This window comes from Eptesicus fuscus, chromosome 12, assembly GCF_027574615.1.
Source record: "Eptesicus fuscus isolate TK198812 chromosome 12, DD_ASM_mEF_20220401, whole genome shotgun sequence".
Lineage (NCBI taxonomy): Eukaryota > Metazoa > Chordata > Mammalia > Chiroptera > Vespertilionidae > Eptesicus > Eptesicus fuscus.
The window spans coordinates 80,942,591-80,960,934 of record NC_072484.1 but is presented as its reverse complement, the minus strand read 5'-3'; the positions used below and the strand labels follow the sequence as shown (position 1 = coordinate 80,960,934).

Genomic DNA, 18,344 nt, shown 5'->3' with positions numbered 1-18,344 from the left:
CCTGAGCGGGGTCACTGGCCACCCTTTGTTACAGTAAGATGAATGGTATTGAGGCAGGAAAAACAATTAGATGGCTCCCATCAGGATAGGCATAAAAAGACATGCAATGAATCTGAGCCACAGGGCATCTATCATTTATCCCAGGGTGGCCAGGAGAGGGTGGGACTCTCTGGGACCTAAGGTTTCATCCTAGGGACATGCTGGTCCCCAGGGAACTTACACACTGGGAGGTTGGCTGAGCTGCTGGGAGTCACAAAGGGGCTGACAGGTGATGGATGGAAATGGACATAGTTTCCCAGCACCTGCAACTGCCTGCTCAGTGAGGGTGAGGGCTGGCACCTTCCTAGTTCCTGATACCCTGCAGAATGACACCAGACAGCAGGTTTGATGAGGACTGAGAGCACGCTGGGTATAAGCATGTAATTGAATTTAGGAGGATGAGTAAGTAGGTAAGAAAGGTCACCTTCTCTGAAGATTTGGGATGAGGATGATAGTGAGGCAGGAGAAGTCAGGAAAAGAAGTATTGACTAGGCTGACTTCTTTTCTTTAAAAAAAATGTATTTTTATTGACTTCAGGGAGGAAGAAAGAGGGAGAGAGAGATAGAAACATCAATGATGAGAGAGAATCATTGACCAGCTGTCTCCTGCACACCCCACACTGGGGATTGAGCCCACAACCTGGCATGTGCCCTGACCGGGAATTGAACCGTGACCCCCCTGGTTCATAGGTCGAAGTTCAACCACTGAGCCACGCTGGCTGGGCTTTTCTTTTTAAAAAAATATGTTTTTATTGATTTTAGAGCCTGCAAGCCAGGCATGTGCCCGGATGGGGAATTGACCCAGCAACCTCTTGACATGTGGGGCAATGCTTAACCAACTGAGCCACACCAGCCAGGGTGGTTGACGTCTTTCTTTATTCTGAACAGAGGACTTTGCTGCCAAAGAGCCAGGGTAGAATTCAAGGGTGGCCAGTGTTCATTCACTTATCCAACAGATAAATACCCACCTGGCAGCTAGTTATATGTGTTAGAGATACAGAGGAGGCAGTACCTCCCTTCTCATGTCTGCCTCTGGCATTTGCTCACACCATTCCCTCTGCCTGGCCTCTCCCCCTCGTCTTTCCCTCTACTCCAGGGTTTCTCAGTGTCAGCACTATTGACATTTGGGCTGGATAATTCTTTGTTGTGAGGACTGTCCTGTGCATGGTAGAACTTTTAGTAGCATCCCTGACATCTACCCACTGGATGCCTCCCCCGAGCTGTGACATCCAAACTTGTCTCTGGGTGTGGTCAGCTATCTCTTGGGGGCAAACTCACTCGAGCCCCACCTCCTCCATGACGCTTGCTTTGGCTACTTCTGCTCATGTGGGTTTCTGCTTTCTTTGGTCTCCTGGACCAATCATCGCTGTCGCAGTGCAACTTACCATGTGACCTTCCACTCCCCTCCTTTGACCTGTAGGAGAAGACAGTCCTGAAAATGGTCCTGGGGATGCAGACTTCATTCAGGCACATGGCAAACCCATTACATCTCAGAGCAAGCTGCTTCCGTTCTGCCAGGGAGACCCCAGTTTCCTCAACTGTCAAATCCACTATGGTATTAGATCAGGAAATTTCAGCCATGTTCATAAAAGATATGAAGGGGCCAATTGGGCAGGTTTCTAGGTCCCAGTTCTCCTTAAAAGAAACTGATTTTATGTTTTATACATTGAGTTCTGGGTGGTTGTGGATGAAAGGGGCCACATGCTAAGCCGACAGGCTCAGGGGAGGCCTGCATAGCAGTCTTGCAGACTCAGAGACCTAAAGTAACCACAAAGGATGGTCTGAAATTAAACTTTAACTAAAAGCAGTTATGGTGGGTAGTCACCTCCTAGGCCGGTATCTTCACTGACAAGGTCAACCTTTACCTTAACTGAGCCTATCTGTCTTTTTGCATCTATAATAACATACCCTTTGAAATGTCTAGATAACTTGTAACTTCCCTTTTTCCGGACCCCTTGGGACACAACCTAATGTGCTGGGTGCCAGGACAAATACCACAAATTCCTTCATTATCATGTTAATTGTTCCTGCACCCACCTAAGTATGTGTCCATCATTTTACTTTTTATCCAATCCCAGGGGTTTCCCTGCTTTGCTTTCTCCCGCCTCTCTAGTCTATCACCAATGAATTTCATGTAACCCACCCATGTCCCTTTCCTTTGATTGCAATGTATAAATACAAATGTAACCCGACAATCTCCGGAGCATTATCTCAAGTCATTGAGGTTCTGCTTCCTGGCATATGTTGACAGTTTGGCTCAAATAAACTCACAAAAATTCTTTACAGGTTTCAATGATTTTTACGTTAACATGGTGTTTTATCAAAGGATTCGATGATCATTAAAGGCTTTTCTAATATTTGATGAGATTTTGTTTGTATTAATTGGATCTCACTTAGGTGTGAATGCCTTCAATGCCTGCTACTTTCCTGATTGCCAACTAGCTCAATGCTGGGCTCACACAAGTTTCAGCGAATATTTGCTATTTGATCATGTTTTTATTCTAAAGCCCCAGGTAATTTTGCTCTGAGGCTGGGTCCTGGCATTTGAAATCTCCCTGCATTAGTTAGGAGTGTTTCATTTGCAAATTACAGAAAACCGAATCACAGTAGCTTGAACAAAGCGTGGTTTCTTTTTCTCCAGTGAGAAGCCCTGGCTGGGCTGGTGTCTTAGAGACTTTCTGGGCCTTGCCCTCCAGCCTGGCTCCTCACGGGATGGCTCCAGGCCACAAGCCCACTCTCAACTCCATAACAGGCTCCACTTGTCTTTTTTATGGGGAAAGAGCTTTCCCAGAGCCCTCCCCTCCAAAATTCTGATTACATCTCATTGGTCAGAACTGGATCACAAGACTACCCTCAGGTAAAGGGAGGCTGGGAAAGGGAAGATTCCGCTTCTGTAGCCTCCAAAGTGGAGAGAGCCAAGCGAAAGGAGGTGGAGGACTGATGCCCTAATGGCCAAGCAGCAGGCTGCCCCATCCCTACTCAGCAAAGCCTCCAGCACCTCCAGCCCTGGAGGGCGGGCAGCCAGGGGGGCCCAGGTAGGGCCCTGGGCCTTGACTGACTTGTCCTTCTGCCTCAGCAGCGCAGCCTGGGTCCCTGAGCTCCCCACGCCCCTCCCGCCCCAGCACAGCCTGAGGTGGCTCCTGGATGAGGGATAATCTATCTGTGGCTCAAGGTCTCCCTTTTCTCTTGGCAGATTTTGCAGTTGGAAGTGAAGGCTCCCCAACAAGGAAGTAATTAAGTAAGTCAGACAATAAGGCCTGTTTTCGAAATCCCATGGGTTTAACTAAGATTGGAAGTACCAATTTGGGCATCAACCCAATAAATTGTTTGATCTGTATGCTGGCTGAAACAAGGGAAGGAAACCAATAAAAATCTTTTTCTTCAGTTCTTACTTCTCTACTGACCCCTGCAACAGCCCCCTCAAACAATCTATGCGTCACTTTTGGATTAATTTCTGCTCTCATGTCCCTCCACTGCTCACAGATTCTGGTCTTCATCTCTATCTAGAGCTAATATCAAACTTCTGCTTCTAGCAGCGGCAGACTAGGTAATCCAGACCAACTTTCCTTCTGAAAACAGCTTAAAAAAACATAAATCCTGCCCTCCCCCCAACATCAAAACGCTAATAGGATAACAAGGAATTAGCAAGCCCAAAATCTAGAAGACAGAAATCCAGCGAGGCGAGTGTGGTTTGTGGTGCTGCTTTTGCCCAAGGGGCATTGGCTGAGCTAAAGAGGAGGCTGAGAAACAAGCTTTGCTTTTGAAAATTGTAAGTGACTAGGGCTCTAAAAGTTGGAATCTACAGCTTACTTTCCTTTTCAGAGTAGAGGTCCTGGCAAATTACTTGGCACTCAGAGCTGGGGCCCTACAGTGCTGCACTGTAGAAAGAAAGTCAACTAGAAGGAAACTGCTCTCCCAGGGGCTGCAGTGTGACTGAGGCATGTGGGTGGCCGAAGAGTCTGAAGCTTTGACTTTGGGTTGAACTAATGTTGGAATGCTAGTATCACTAGGTGCCTGGCAGAGCAAGTGAAATCCTGTCGGGAAGAAGTTACTCTCTAAGGTCTCAAATGATTTCTGCAGACTATTTTAACAGATGTCCTCCACACAATAAAAAGTAACCAAGAGAATGAGGAATGCCATTGAGCCCAACTTCGGGGTCACAGGCAGTGAGTGGGCCTGCCAGTTATGTCTTTGACCTCCCAGCTCCCTTTCATAAGATCTCTGCTGCAGCTATGAGATCCATTCACTGTCCCTGGCTGTTCATTTATTAATTTAGTGCCTTCTCCTGGGAGGCCTTGGCCAGTCTTCAGGCAATTTCTGTCTCTTCCACAGTGATGTCTCTCCTACCTCCTCTGGCCACCAAGCTCCTAGAGCCTTGATGGACTGACTCACTCAAGATCAGATTTATTATATACTGTTTGTAATGTGATTTATTTGAAGGATAAGTTAATTTTATTTTTTCTAGAATATAGGTTCTTGAAGGACAAGGATCATGTCTTTAATAACTTTTGTATCTCCCATTGTTTATCACAATGCTTTGCATGAAGAAAAAACGAGACAAGTATTTTTTAAAGAAATAGGTTACCACGGAAAGCCATTTAGTATTTGTGAGTGGTGTTGTCACCTGTTAAAATGATTGAAACAATCATTAGATTGCTGAGAGGCTCATGGGCTAATAGATATGATAGAGCTTGGACTATGTAATATGTTATAAAGAATTAGTTAAAGCAATAAACATGATGATCAAGCAATCATTGTGTACTGACAACATGAAGAATATTAAACTACCAGTGATTAGAGATGAACAAGGATCAAAATTTGCCCTGGCCGGTGTGACTCAATTGGTTGGGTGTCATCATGCATACTGAAGGGTTGCTGGTTCAATTCCTGGTTGGGGCACATGCCCAGGTTGCGGGCTCAATGCCCAGTGGGGGACATGCTAAAGGCAGCCCATCAATGCCTTGCTCTCACATCAATGTTTCTCTCTCTCTCTCCCTCTCCCTTCCTCTCTCTCTAAAAACCGATGAGAAATCTTTTAAAAAAGATTCAAAATTCATTGTCTGAGCCCTCAAATATTTGACACCAGGATTCAAGCCATCCATTCACTCACTCATGCAATGTTTACGACTTGTACTGTGTCAGAAATAAAACAGTTTCTGCCACACCTCGCTGGTGGGGGTGCAGATAAAGGTGGCAATGATATAACAGAGATATTTGTAGAGTGCTAAGAGCACAAGGGGGAGATACCTGACATGGAAAGGCAGGTATTAGGAGGCCTTCCTAGAAGAGGTGACCACTAAAACGAGTCTTGAAAGACAAATAGGAGATAGACAGGTAACAGAAGAAAAAGGCTATTTCAGGAAGATGGGACAGCAGATGCAAAGGCCCAGAGTTTCCAAGAGCAAGTCTCCTTAAGGAAAGTTTTAGTGGTTTTATGCAGATGTGGAGGCCTGTTGACCTCTGGGCCGTTATGTGGGTACCAGAGTAGTGATGGCCTTGTGTGACCTAGGAGCCACACTAAGAAGCATGAATGCTGCTCTTTCCAGGGGACTATGTGGACCATCCACTCCAGCACTTCTCAACCTGGAGCATGAGTCGGATCTCTTGGAGGGCTTGTTAAAAGACAGCTTGCTGCCCCATCACTGAGTTTCTGATCCAGTAGGTCTAGGGTGACCTGATCATTTGCTTTTCTGACAAGCTTCCAGGTGATGCTGATGTTGCTGACCTGGGAACCATTTTGAGAACCACTACTCTAGTCCAACCTCTTTTCTTCCAGTTGAACAAGTTGGGACTTGGATGGGAAGTGAAGTAACAAGGTCACACAGCTAAGTGAGGCAAAGAAGCCAAACAACCAGAGCTGTCACCCTCTCCTCCCCGCTCACAGCAGAGTTCCCCCACTCCTGGGCCTTCAATAGCCTTACCTCCCTTCCTCCCCCTTAATGATCCTACTCTCTCATGTTCCAATTTCAACCACCTATAAAGGAAAGGAACTGGTTGTCCCAATTTACATTAAAATTCACTTTTAAAGAAAGTCCCTAAAGAGGACATTTTAAAAAATTCTCACTTGAGGATATGTTTATTGATTTATTTATTTATTTATTTATTTTTTATTTTTAGAGAGAGACAGAGGAAGAGAAACATTGATGTGCAAGAGAAACATTAATCGGTTGCCTCCTATACACGTCCTGATCAGGGTCCAAAACTGCAACCTAGGTATGTGCTCTGACTGGGAATCGAACCCACAACCTTTTTGGTGCACGAGACAATGCTCCTACCAACCAAGCCACCTGGCTGGGCTATGTTTTAACCTAAGGGAGTGCATCTTTGTTAGCAGATTTGCAGGCAAGCACCCTGGAAGGTGGCTCCTGACGCACCAGTGGGTACTGCCTGATCTCTGTCCAGAGAGACATCTTGTTCCATGTAGTGGGGGCACAAGGATAGAGCAGATGCAATTCCTATGCCCAGCAGCTTACTGAGACAAGCCCTACACTACAGACGGTTAATATAACAGTGCACATCTCAAGTGCAGGCTTGAGAGCTTAGCAGAGGGGCGGTATGGAGATCCTGGAGAACTTCATGGAAGATGAGCCGGAGGAGAAGACATTCCAGGCTGCTGGGGAAGCAAAGGAGATGAGGGGAAAACTTAGGGCATGTACAGGGGGGTGTCAAGTCAGGTTCTTGTGGGGCAGGGGGTTAGCTAAGCCTGGATGGTCAATGGGACAGACTGGAATTTCTGGAATTCCATTCTAAGCCCTTTATCCTGCTTACCAGTTGTTTTTCATAGTTTTCTTCTGAAATATTCTAAACAAGAGCTGGTTCGAATTTCAAGGGGCAACTACAAGCAAGACATTCACGGAAGTTCATGTGATTTTTGCGTGCTATTCAATAATGTTTCCTATATCTATACTAATAAAAGGGTAATATGCTAATTAGACCAGGTGACTGGACATCTTCCGGACATCAGACTTACTTCCAGAGAGTTAGGGGGCAACCAGGCTGGCAGGGGGACAGTTGGGGGGTGGCCAGGCCAGCAAGGGGGCAGTTGGGGGGCGGCCAGGCCAGCAAGGGGGCAGTTGGGGGGCGGCCAGACAGACAGGCAGGCGAGCGGTTAGGAGCCAGCGGTGCCAGATTGCAAGAGGGATGTCCGACTGCCCTGTGGGATCGGGCCTAAACCGGCAGTTGGACATCCCCCTAGGGGTCCCTGATTGGAGAGGGTGCAGGCCGGGCTGAGGGACCGCCCCCCCCCCACGCATGAATTTCATGCACTGGGCCTCTAGTTTTTAATATAAAAATCTTCCTTTTTTTTTTTTTAGAGGGAGGAGAGAGAGAGAGATAGATAGATAGATAGATAGATAGATAGATAGATAGATAGATAGAGAGAGAGAAATCTGCTGCCTTGACCAGGAATTGAACTGGCAACCTTTCAATGCATAGGATGATGCCCAACCAACTGAGCCACACTGGCCAGGGCTAAAATCTTCTTTTGAATTACTTCTCATGGGTGAAATGGAAGGACCTGGTGTGCATTATCCTTCAGGTTCCCTTCCTCCAGGCATATTGCTGACCTCATGTGAGATGTGGGGCCCTGGGATTTGAGAGGGCACAGATGGAATGAAAGCCATGCTCATAGCAGCCTGAGGTGGGGTGTGGAAACCAGGTAGCAGTCGCTGGAGAAGAGGCCTGGGAGTCTGAGATGAGGGCTCACTGGAAGTGCTGAGAACAGACACCTCAACATCTGCAGACCCAAGTTCAAACCCAGATGCTGTCACTTACTGCCTCTGTGACCTGGTGAAGGTGTGATCCTTCTCACCCTCAGGGCCCTTCCTCATGGGGACAATGACATTCCAACAGGGCCTACCTCAGAGCGTTGGTGGGATTTGATTAAAGGAGATAGAGTGTCTACAGTTCCTGCACCTCACAGAGACTTCGGGAGTCATGTCTTCCTTCGCAGTCCTCTTTCCTTCTTTCTCTCCATCCTTCCCTGCCTCCCACCCCAGTATGGTGGAGTGGCAGTGGGAGTACAGGGAGGAAGGAATGGCTGTGTCTCCTCTTCCAAACCCTGCCCCCAATTTCTTCTGTACATCTAATAACCATTTAGCCCCAGCTCCAGTTCCCTCATCTGTAGAATGGGAAAACATCCTCATGAGGTTATTATAAGGTTCAAATGAAATTACATAAGAGTCCTCAATAAAATTGAAGTCATTTCAATGATCCCAAGTGTCTCCCATCTTTAAAATAATTACCCTCCTATCTTGGCCAGTGTGTCTCAATGGTTGGAATGTCACCCCCTCCCCACCCCTTCTCTCATTGGAAGTCCTGGGTTTGATTCCTGGTTAAGGGCACATACCTGGGTTGCAGGTTCGATCCCCTGTCAAGGCATGTGTGAGAGGCAATTGATAGATGTCATTCTCTCATATCGATGTCTCTCTTTCTTCCCCCTGACCCCCCTCTCTCCCTCTCCCTTTCTCTCTCTTTCAGTGGGGAACAGGGCCTCTGAGAGCCTTGGACTCACATTTTTTGTGTCACCAAGAAAGGGAGTTCTTTCCCACCAGCTGCAGTCAGAAGAATTGAGATTGGCAGCTGCTGTCATGTGACCTTCCGGAACCAATCACTGTGGTAAAGTGCAGTGATAGTTCTAACTTGGCTCATGGGCCTCCCTCTGTAGTCAGGGGTTCAAGTCGGTGACCAGAAGCGTCAGGGGTGGGAAGTGGGAACACACTGGATAAGCTCACAGTCACTTGGCTGCCCAGCTCACACACACCCTTTTCCCCATATAGACAATTTCAAAAATGTCTGTTTAAGGGAAAACTATGTTGCTGCCCTGGCCAGTGTTGCTCAAGTCAGTTGAGCGTTGTCCCATGCACTGAGAGCTCACTGGTTCGATTCCCTGTCAGGGCACATGCCAGGGTTGTGGGCTTGAGTCCCAGTAGGGGGCATGCATCATTGATGTTTCTCTTTCTCCCACCCTCTTTCTCTCAACACACACACACACACACACACACACACACAAAAAAAAAAAATGTATTTTTTTTCAAAAGCCACATCGTTTATACCTCCTTTCCCCTGGGAGACAAGCAGAAGTCTATGGAATACTCCACCCTGTTAGATAGGAACATGCTCCTCATGACCTCGCCAGGGTAGGGTGTGCCACCCCAACACACCCAATACTTAGCCGTTATAGGGGAGGGACAGGATAGCCAGAAAACTGCTATTTTAAAAAGGGGAAAGGGAACAGGAGATGATGGCCAGTGGCCCAAAGGCCAGCATATCCTGCTGGTCAGGAACGGTGAGTAAGCAGCAGACATGCTTGTCGACTCACTGTCCGGCCACTGAGTCCATGGTGGGCCACTGTGGCTTCCCTGAGCTCGGCTTGCCGGAGCCTCCACCCAGGGTTCACTTTGGCCACCCTGAGGGCACTGCACAGGATTTTGCTCCCTCCTGGCATGGACTCTGGGGCCCAGGTTTGCTTTGGAATTGACCATCAGAAGTTCCTGCTTGTGGAGCCTAGAGGTCTTTGACAAAAAAACCTCTCACTGATTACATTGAGAGGGTGTGATTGACCAGTAAGCTAAGACATTTAAATCTGGACTGCAGCCTTGTAGCTCTGTCTCTTAGCTCATCCCTTCAAACTTCAGCTTGATGGCTTTGTCTGGCCTTTGCCTTAGATCCAGGGACCAGAGCTGATTTTCTTCCTGCCAGGCCCTTCCTTAACAAGAGCACAAAGAGGTCCCTAGTTCATCCCTTCTACTCCTTCTCTTCCCGCTTGGCTCTGTCCTCGTGTGAGACGTGGGGCCCTGGGCCCTCACACACCCACACGGACAACTCGGTGGGCACATCCAAGCTCTGTTCACCCCACCCCACCCCCATCAGCCGTCTCTTAGCAGTACCATGGGCCAAGGGGTGTGTGACCTAAAACACAGTGCTGACTCAGAATAATGACTCAGGGAATGGCCCCTTTTGGGCCCGGGAAGCAGGCTATGGGCCGTTTGGGCAGGATATTATGGGATTTTAGGTGCTTTAGGTCTAGAAGAAGGTCCCAGGCTTTAGGTGGACAAATGCTCTTGTCTCCATGGCTCCTTGTCCAGGGAAGGGGGGGGGGGGGAAGGGAGGAGAAGGGTAAGGGCCACAGGAAGGTCAGATCAGGACATTTTAAAGCATGGAGGCTAAGGACAGGGCCCTTCTTGCCTGGTTTAGGAGCCAGTTCTCCCTCTGTCCCTGGGCTGTCCCTTGGTAAGTGACACTGAATCATGGCCAGGAATTGCTAACCTTTTTCGGCAATGAGTGAATTTATAATAGAACGTATTTGGGAAAGGTCTGAAGACGAGACCTCCCCATTTCTCTTCCTCTGCTTCCTAGTCAGGACATTGATTTTAGCGCAGGGACAGAACTCAGTGGAGGCAGGGACCTCCGAGGGCACATAGCAGGTCTGGTTGTGGGAGAGTGACAAGAAACTGGAAACTGCTGCTGAAAGTGGCAAATCCCTCTCCCCTCGCCCGGCCTCCCAGTTCCCTCTGGCGCGCATTATGAGCAGGACCAGCAGGCAAAGGAGCGATGTGGGTTGTAGAGCCCCAGCCCCGGCATCAGAGTACAGAAGGTGCATTTGGAGCTGGGAGACAATGGCTTCATAAACCGCACAGGCAGAGTTCACAATTATTCAACCCGCAGGGGTCGGTCTGCTGCATTTGTTAAAGGCAGAAAGAGAATCTCAACATACATCCCGCTTTAATGTAAGCCAGGAAAAGTAGCCAGAGAATTCCAATATCCTGACATTGTCCTGCCAAGCCTTTTCTAAAGCTTTAGCTGTGGGAACATATGGTTTGGATCACAATATACATCAGTTAATAGTTTAACCCCATGGTGGGAGCAGGGTGGAGGGGGTCAGTGGGGGAAAGAAAGAGGGATAGCTGCAATACTTTCAACAATAAAGATAATTTTATTTTATTTTTTTCAGGTTGGAGGGGCAGTGCTCCCTCTTATAGTTAACTCATGGTTTTTAAATTGTTTTTCATGTTAATTATAAACTTTTTAAGGATATATTTATTTATTTATTTATTTTTTTAATAAAGATAAATTTAAAAAATGGTTTAATCCCATGTAGCAAGGACTATCAGATTCCCAACCTGATCTTGGGGGGCGGAGGGGAGTCCTCCCTTATCTCCCCACCCCCTCTTGACTCATCTTATTTGATATTCTAAGTATGTCACTTGCAATGTTCTGTATCAGTTTTGGTTGTTGGTTGCAACAGAAACACATTCTGATTCATTTAGGTCCCACTTGAGTTTACTGGAAGCTACGGGGATCTACGTGAAAGTAATAGTAACCTGGCCTTGGCGGGTGGGGTGAGGGAAGAAGCCAGATGGCTTTGAGTGTTTCCTGGCCTTTTTCCAGATCACTGTTGTCAGACCCAGCTCCAGTTTCCTTCCATCCTGGGATTTCTGCTCAGATTTCAGATTCCTGCAGGGCAGAATCTGATTGGGTCAGATTGGATATCCCTTGGGCCAATCCCTGTGGCCAGGGAATTGGAGTACATTGATTGGCCAGATCTGAGCCACTGGCCGGCACTGTACCTGGTAGTGAATATTGAGGCTGATAATTGCAAGAGAACCCCATTATTGGGGAAGGGGCAGTTCCCTTAAGGAAAGAGAGGTGCTGTTACCAGAAGAAGGTCAGAAGTAGTTTGGGAAGATAAAAACAAGTGGCCATGAGGGCCGGCAAACTAGGATTTCAAGATTACGGGAAGAGAAAGTAACCACACTCTAAATGGCAGGAAAGAGGGGGAAGCTGCTTCTTAACCCACATGGACCCACAGACTGCCCTACTGGCACGGCACATACCTGACTGGACTCCTTGGTCCTTGCCTCCTGGCTTCTGTCTTCACTCTGATGTGCTCAACAAGGAATGTGTTTTGATCATGCATTGTCCTTGGTTCCTCTTGTATGTTCTTCCTCCTCCTTTTTCTTCCTCCGCTGCTCTAGTTCTGGAGGACTGCCTTCCTTAGATTTGCTCATCAAAACTAATATTTCTAGAGTCTTTTTCCTATAGGATTTGCTCTTGCAACTGCGAGGTGGGAAGAGACCAGATAAACTAGTTCCACAAGGATTTTAGTATCTGAGATCTTAATGAGTTGTTGCTGTCACAGCATAATGCGCTTTTACTGAAAATTCAAAGGAGAGATTTTAGGCTCCATGGGGGGCTTCTGCTGAAGGCATCTCAGGGCTTTGGTACCTCTTCGATCATGCAGTTGTCTGCCTGATCTGCTCCAGGTGTGACTGCCTTGATCCTGATACCAGTGTATGCATGCCCCTTGTGCACCCAATGTTGAGTCCTGGGTCCTGAGAACCCACCTTGTAATCTGAAAAGAAATAATGCTTTGCATTTAAATTACAACCAGCTTTAGGCATGCAGAGGCTGTCTGCATTGAACTGTTTGAACAAATGTATACCAAGGTGACATTCAGAGACTTTAACAATTGGTCTGGCAAGGGTACTGAGCAATCAGGTCCAGGATGCTGAAGAAGGGGCTCCTCAGGCCCCCGGGGTCTGTGTCTCAGAGCCTCTGAGGGCCCTGTGATGGGAATGAGGGGCAGGGCTGCAGGTGATAGGATACTGTCCAGGCGGAATGTGAAGGTAAAGGTGGGACAAATGAGACGGGTGTAGACATTGTAGGAGGTCCCCAGAAGAAGCATGTAGAAAGGGGTCCCTGTTGAATTGGCCATTCCCGTGGCCGGCCTTTGTGTGCTCTTGTTGCCCCAAGATGTGCTTGCACTTGGGCCACTGACTCATGTCCTCGCTGCCATTGTTTTCTGTGGGCTCAGAGACCCAACTTCAGCCAGATTTCTTGGCACTGTGCCAACTTTCCTCTGCGCTTCATTTCATCTCTTTTAAGTCCTTGCATGTCACTGTGATATAATTCAAAACTTTTATGGGCTAGGATCCAGTGAACCCAACCCAAAGAGGAAACTGACTTTCTCATTGTTTATTTGGAACCATGAAGCAGAATACGTTGGACACTTGTTTTCAATGTTTCATTGAGCTGGATCTGAATTGAAACTCAACTATTCCCAGTGGGGCTTTCTGATGTGGAATGATTTAGAGGCTTCCCATGTTAGATCAAGAGGACTAATTAGAATATGAAGTGACCCTAAACTTTCCTTGCTCTGATCATTATCATGGGCTGTCTCACCCTTTGCTTAGAATTTTGTTAGTCAAAGGCTACAAAACCCTGTATGAAGCTGGGGTATTCTAAAGTACTCTGGGGCTATTCCAGCAAGTACTCCACTAAGTATCTCTGTGTAAATGATCTTGGGCTAGGTCTCTGTCCTAATCTCTGTGAATCCCACAGTAGACAGTGTTATCTGTCATTCCTTGGCTCTATCCAGTGAGACCTGGGCACATAGGTATTGTATGGTGTGTGGTGATATTACATACTGCTAGGACTGCCTGTCCAGTAGCCATTCATCCTGCTTTGGTTGCAATATGGCAGAGCTCACCTGCTACAGTAGAGGTTGACAATGGATATTTTCCCAGACTCCTCTGTAGCCAGTAATGGCCATGTGATGCTGTTCTGCCAAAAAGACATAAAGGGAAGTATTTTGGGGGAGTTTCTGGGAAAGATTTTCCTCTCTGATAAAAAGAGAGACATGAAAGAATGACTCTTACAATTCTTGTTGCCTCCTTCTTCCTGATGTGATGTCGGTAACCAAGGCAGGTATTTTGGGACCAGAGGCAACAGCCTAAGGATGAAAGTGGAGTCTTCTGAGAATAATGAGGAGGATGGGAATAGATTACATCCTTGATAATAATTGTTGAGCAGCTGCACCAAACCTGGAAAAGAACTTCCTACTTTCAGGAATAAAACTCCTGTTGTACAGAGCATTTTTAGACAGGTATTCTGTTACTTTCTGCCCAAAGCATCCTATTTAGTATGACTGCCTGGTAATTAATAAGTTCTTGTGTTCTGTTTCTTAGGAGGAAGAAGCCACTCGACTTTATTGCCTGGCTACCTCTTCCTCAGCCTTATCACCACGTTACTCCATTTACTCATTTACTTGTTAGTTCACCTTACAAAGTTTTTTGGTGAGGGCAGAACTTTTGACTGTTTGGTTTGCTACTGCAGTCCCAGATTCCATCCTATCTACTAAAGAGGTAATATACAAGTTGACTGTCACTCCAACACACAAGATGGCCACCCCCATGTGGTCAAAGATGGCTGCCCCCATGTGGACACAAGATGGCCGCCACAAGATGGCCAGCAGGGGAGGGCAGTTGTGGGCGATCAGGCCAGCAGGGAAGGGCAGTTGGGAGGCACCAGGCCTGAAAGGAAGGGCAGTTGGGGGCAATCAGGCCTGCAGGGGAGGACAGTTGGGAGGGACCCAGGCCTATAGAGGAGGGCAGTTAGGGGTGACCAGCCCTGCAGGGGAGGGCAGTTGGGGGACCCAGGCCTGCAGGGGAGGGCAGTTGGGGGCACCCAGGCCTGCAGGGAAGGGCAGTTGGGGGCAACCAGGCCGGCAGGAGAGGGCAGTTAGTGGTGACCAGGCCAGCAGGGGAGGGCAGTTAGGGACAACCAGGCTGGCAAGGGAGAGAAGTTAGAGGTGACCGGGCCAGCAGGGGAGGGCAGTTAGGGGTGACCAGGTTGGCAGGGGAGGACAGTTAGGGGCAATTGGGCCGGCAGGGGAGCAGTTAGGTGTCAATCAGGCTGGCAGGGGAGTGGTTAGGGGATGATCAGGCTGGCAGGCAGAAGCGGTTAGGGGCAATCAGGCAGGCAGGCAGGTGAGCTGTTGGGTGCCAACAGTCCTGGATTGTGAGAGGGATGTCCGACTGCCCGACTGCCCATTTAAATGGGCAGTCAGACATCCCTCGAGGGGTCCCAGATTGGAGAGGGTGCAGGCTGGGGGACACCCCCTCCCCCATGCATGAATTTCATGCACTGGGCCTCTAGTTATGTAATAAATGGTCATGAGTATGGACAAGTATATTTCCTCCCTCCTAGAAGGCAAGTCTGCACAGAAAGTCAAATAGCTTGTGAGTACACAAACAGAGAAGGGGCAATAGTTGCACAACTTAGATGATTAAATTTGCTAAACCATGATACCCTAGCACACCCATTCCTACACAGAGGTCTCCCCTGACTCCTGCTCGTGGACCATCACCTCAGTGCTGAAGACCCCTGTCAATTCTTGCTTCCAGTGCCTAAGGTCCTGGTTAATAGGCTACCCCATCAGACTTAAGTTGCTTTAGATACGTTAACATCCTCTTGGTTAATACTTAATAGGGTTAAGGTCAGACCTGGGAGCAATCTTTTCTTTTAGATGACTTTGCAAATATTGGTTCTGATCTATTGTATGTATTTTATAGTTAAATTTTGAGAACTGTGAAAGCAGACTTATAGGACTTTAAAATCTATTAGTTTATCTATTTGTTTAGATTCCTCCAGGATCTGCATTGCTAATTGTTTTAGCAAACAATGGTGTGTGGGGTTGTCAATGCCAGTACAAGGGGGAGATTTAACTCTAAAGATTAAAGCCTTTTGGAAGGTAGTGTTAGGTAAGGGGGAAGGTTGAAAACATGCATAGGCATAAAACCGTGTTCTGTACTTAACAACTAAAAAAAATATTCTTCCAACGTTGTCTGTAATAAGCCCCTTGGAAAATCCTCATCTTCAGTGGAACTTAACCTTCCAGCTCAACGTATTCTATGCTAATCAAGTGTGAGGGAAACACGCAAATCTGGACCTGGAACTCCCACAGGTGAGGTATTGGATGTCTGGAATCTTTGGCAGAAGAATCTCAAGACCTTTTCTCCATTTTCTACCTCAGACCAAAGGGGACATTTAATGACCAGATCACTCTCCTAAATTTATTATCTTGAAACAATAGGCAGGGGAGGTTTTGTTTTGACCAAGGGCACTGCAATGGGCCAACACATTGTGGCCTCCTTTTGTTTCCTGTTTGGGCTGCTTTTGAACTTGGAGTAAATTTCCATTCTTACCATGCTTTCTTTCAAGTATGCTAACCATGGATGAAGGGAGGTGGAAGAGAAGTGCTTCAGGTGGTTGAGACAAGCTGAGGCCAGAGGGCTTGTCCTAGAGAGCTGACTGCTGAGGCGTGCCATGGCCCAGCGTCAGCCCTGATGGGGTGCCCAGGGCCTGTCTGGGAATGCATGGAAGCTGGCTCTCTGCATTTCCATCCCTAGTGTTAGGAGCATTCCCTGAACCTCTATAACTGCCCTTGGTATCCATTCTCATCCCTGTGTGAGGAGGACAATGATAGTTGAGAGGATACCCTAGGACAGTGGTTGGCAAACTCATTAGTCAACAGAGCCAAATATCAACAGTACAACGATTGAAATTTCTTTTGAGAGCCAAATTTTTAAAACTTAAACTTCTTCTAACACCACTTCTTCAAAATAGACTCGCCCAGGCCGTGGTATTTTGTGGAAGAGCCACACTCAAGGGGCCGAAGAGCCCTAGGGCATGGGCCCATAAATATGAGTTGAACAGGCTTTGCTCAAATACACCTCTGGTGCTACTACCAAGTATAAGAAATGAATAGGATTCTAGCCCCTCGAGATACAAGCAACACATACTTGCTCATGTGATTGTTAATATACACGATAGCTATAAAAGGCATGTGACTTTCAAACAAGATTTACACAAAACTGAGCTGTGAGTATAATTTATTCATATTCTTACAAAGAAATTTGTTATACAGACAATAGGAAAAAGTACAAGTGCTCCCTAAGACAACGCAAACAATACTAAGATCAGGCTAATACTTAGTAACAAAAATTGCTTGAGAAAATCAATACCTTTTAAATTAGACAATGTACACGGCTTTAAAATGTTCCTATTTACAAGTCTGTGTGAGCTCATGGGAGAAGGTCTGTAATTAGCACACTGGGGAGAGTCCATTCTGCAGATCGGCTTGGAGATATTTCAGAGGCCTCTGGTTCACACACACGGCCCAAGCTCTTTCCTCCTGGTCATCCTTGGTCATGCTGGCCTTTAGTCCTGCACCCCCTCCCCCAAGTCTTATTTCACAGATTCCCTAACCAGAGAGATTTCAGTTCAAACACTGAAAATTTAGTTTTTCCACAGGAATATACGTGACGCTATGACAGTTGCAAAAGGCTTTGGTCACAGGGTTTTTAAATTGGAACAATGTTTGTTTTCCTGAGAAAAAAGGAAGAAGTGAACTCTCCCTAAAGTATTTGTAGGTTTACTTCCCTTTTTATGCATGTTTATTGATTCAGCAAACTGTATATATAAATATTTTTAAAATTATATTTTTACTGATTTCAGAGAGGAAGTGAGAGATAGAAACATCAATGATGAGAGAGAATCATTGATCAGCTGCCTTCGGCATGCCCCCACACTGGGAATTGAGCCGGAAACCTGGGCATGTGCCGTGAATAGGAATCGAACCATGACCTCCTAGTTCGTAGGTTGACCCTCAAACACTGAGCCACACCAGCTGTATGTATATTTTGCACTGAGCACTGTAAACCCAAAGAGGGAAAGTCCTTTGAGGTTCCACAGCTCCTCTTTTTGCATTCTCCATACTGAAATGATACAAATTGAAGGAGAAGGGGACTGGCAGAACGTTCTACCGCCATCTCCAGCCCATTTGGCTATAAAATCTTTATAGAACCGACAAATTTTAAAAGAAAAATGGGAGAATCCTTTAACTGGATGTCTTTTTGGTGGCTCAAATATCATTGATTTCTGAGAGAGAATATTTTGAGTATTCAGAAAATAATACGTTTTTTAAAGTCAAAATTCAACAACTTCTAAACACTCAGAAGTAATCTCACTGTAATGTTCAGTCTTTGTAACATGTAAGATATCCTCAAAGGTATTAAAAATATAATTTTAAAGGGCCCTCGGTTGTTGATGACTTAATTCTACACATTCATGACATTTACAAGATTAATTTAAGGATTCAAGTAAAAATAGCTATGCTGAATATTTTATTAAACTGTAACTTTTCTAGCCCTGGCCGTTGTGGCTCAGTTGGTTGGGCGTTGTGTTCAATTGGGGGTTGCCATGTTCAATTCCTGGTCAGGGCACATGCCTGGGTTGTGTGTTCTCACCCTATAAGGGGCATGTAGGAGGCAGCCAATCAATGATTCTCTCTCATCATAGATGTTCCTATCTCTCTCTCCCTCTCCCTTCCTCTCTCTGAAATCAATTTAAAAAAAATCTTTTTAAAAATGTAACTTTCTATACTATTTAGGAACTGGTTAAGCCAAGAGCTTCTCTTATCTCATTGAAGACAAATCCATTCTCACAAGAAAAAGATAATAAACG

General features: G+C 46.5%; 1 long non-coding RNA gene across 1 annotated transcript; it reads left to right on the top strand.

The window, feature by feature from the left end:
• Window positions 1-417: 417 nt before the first annotated feature.
• On the top strand, window positions 418-15,195 carry LOC114228922 (uncharacterized). The gene is made up of 6 exons (XR_003615023.2): window positions 418-449; window positions 3,232-3,276; window positions 8,517-8,654; window positions 13,742-13,923; window positions 14,006-14,182; window positions 15,153-15,195. It is a non-coding gene; the product is annotated as an uncharacterized LOC114228922 (long non-coding RNA).
• Window positions 15,196-18,344: the final 3,149 nt, after the last annotated feature.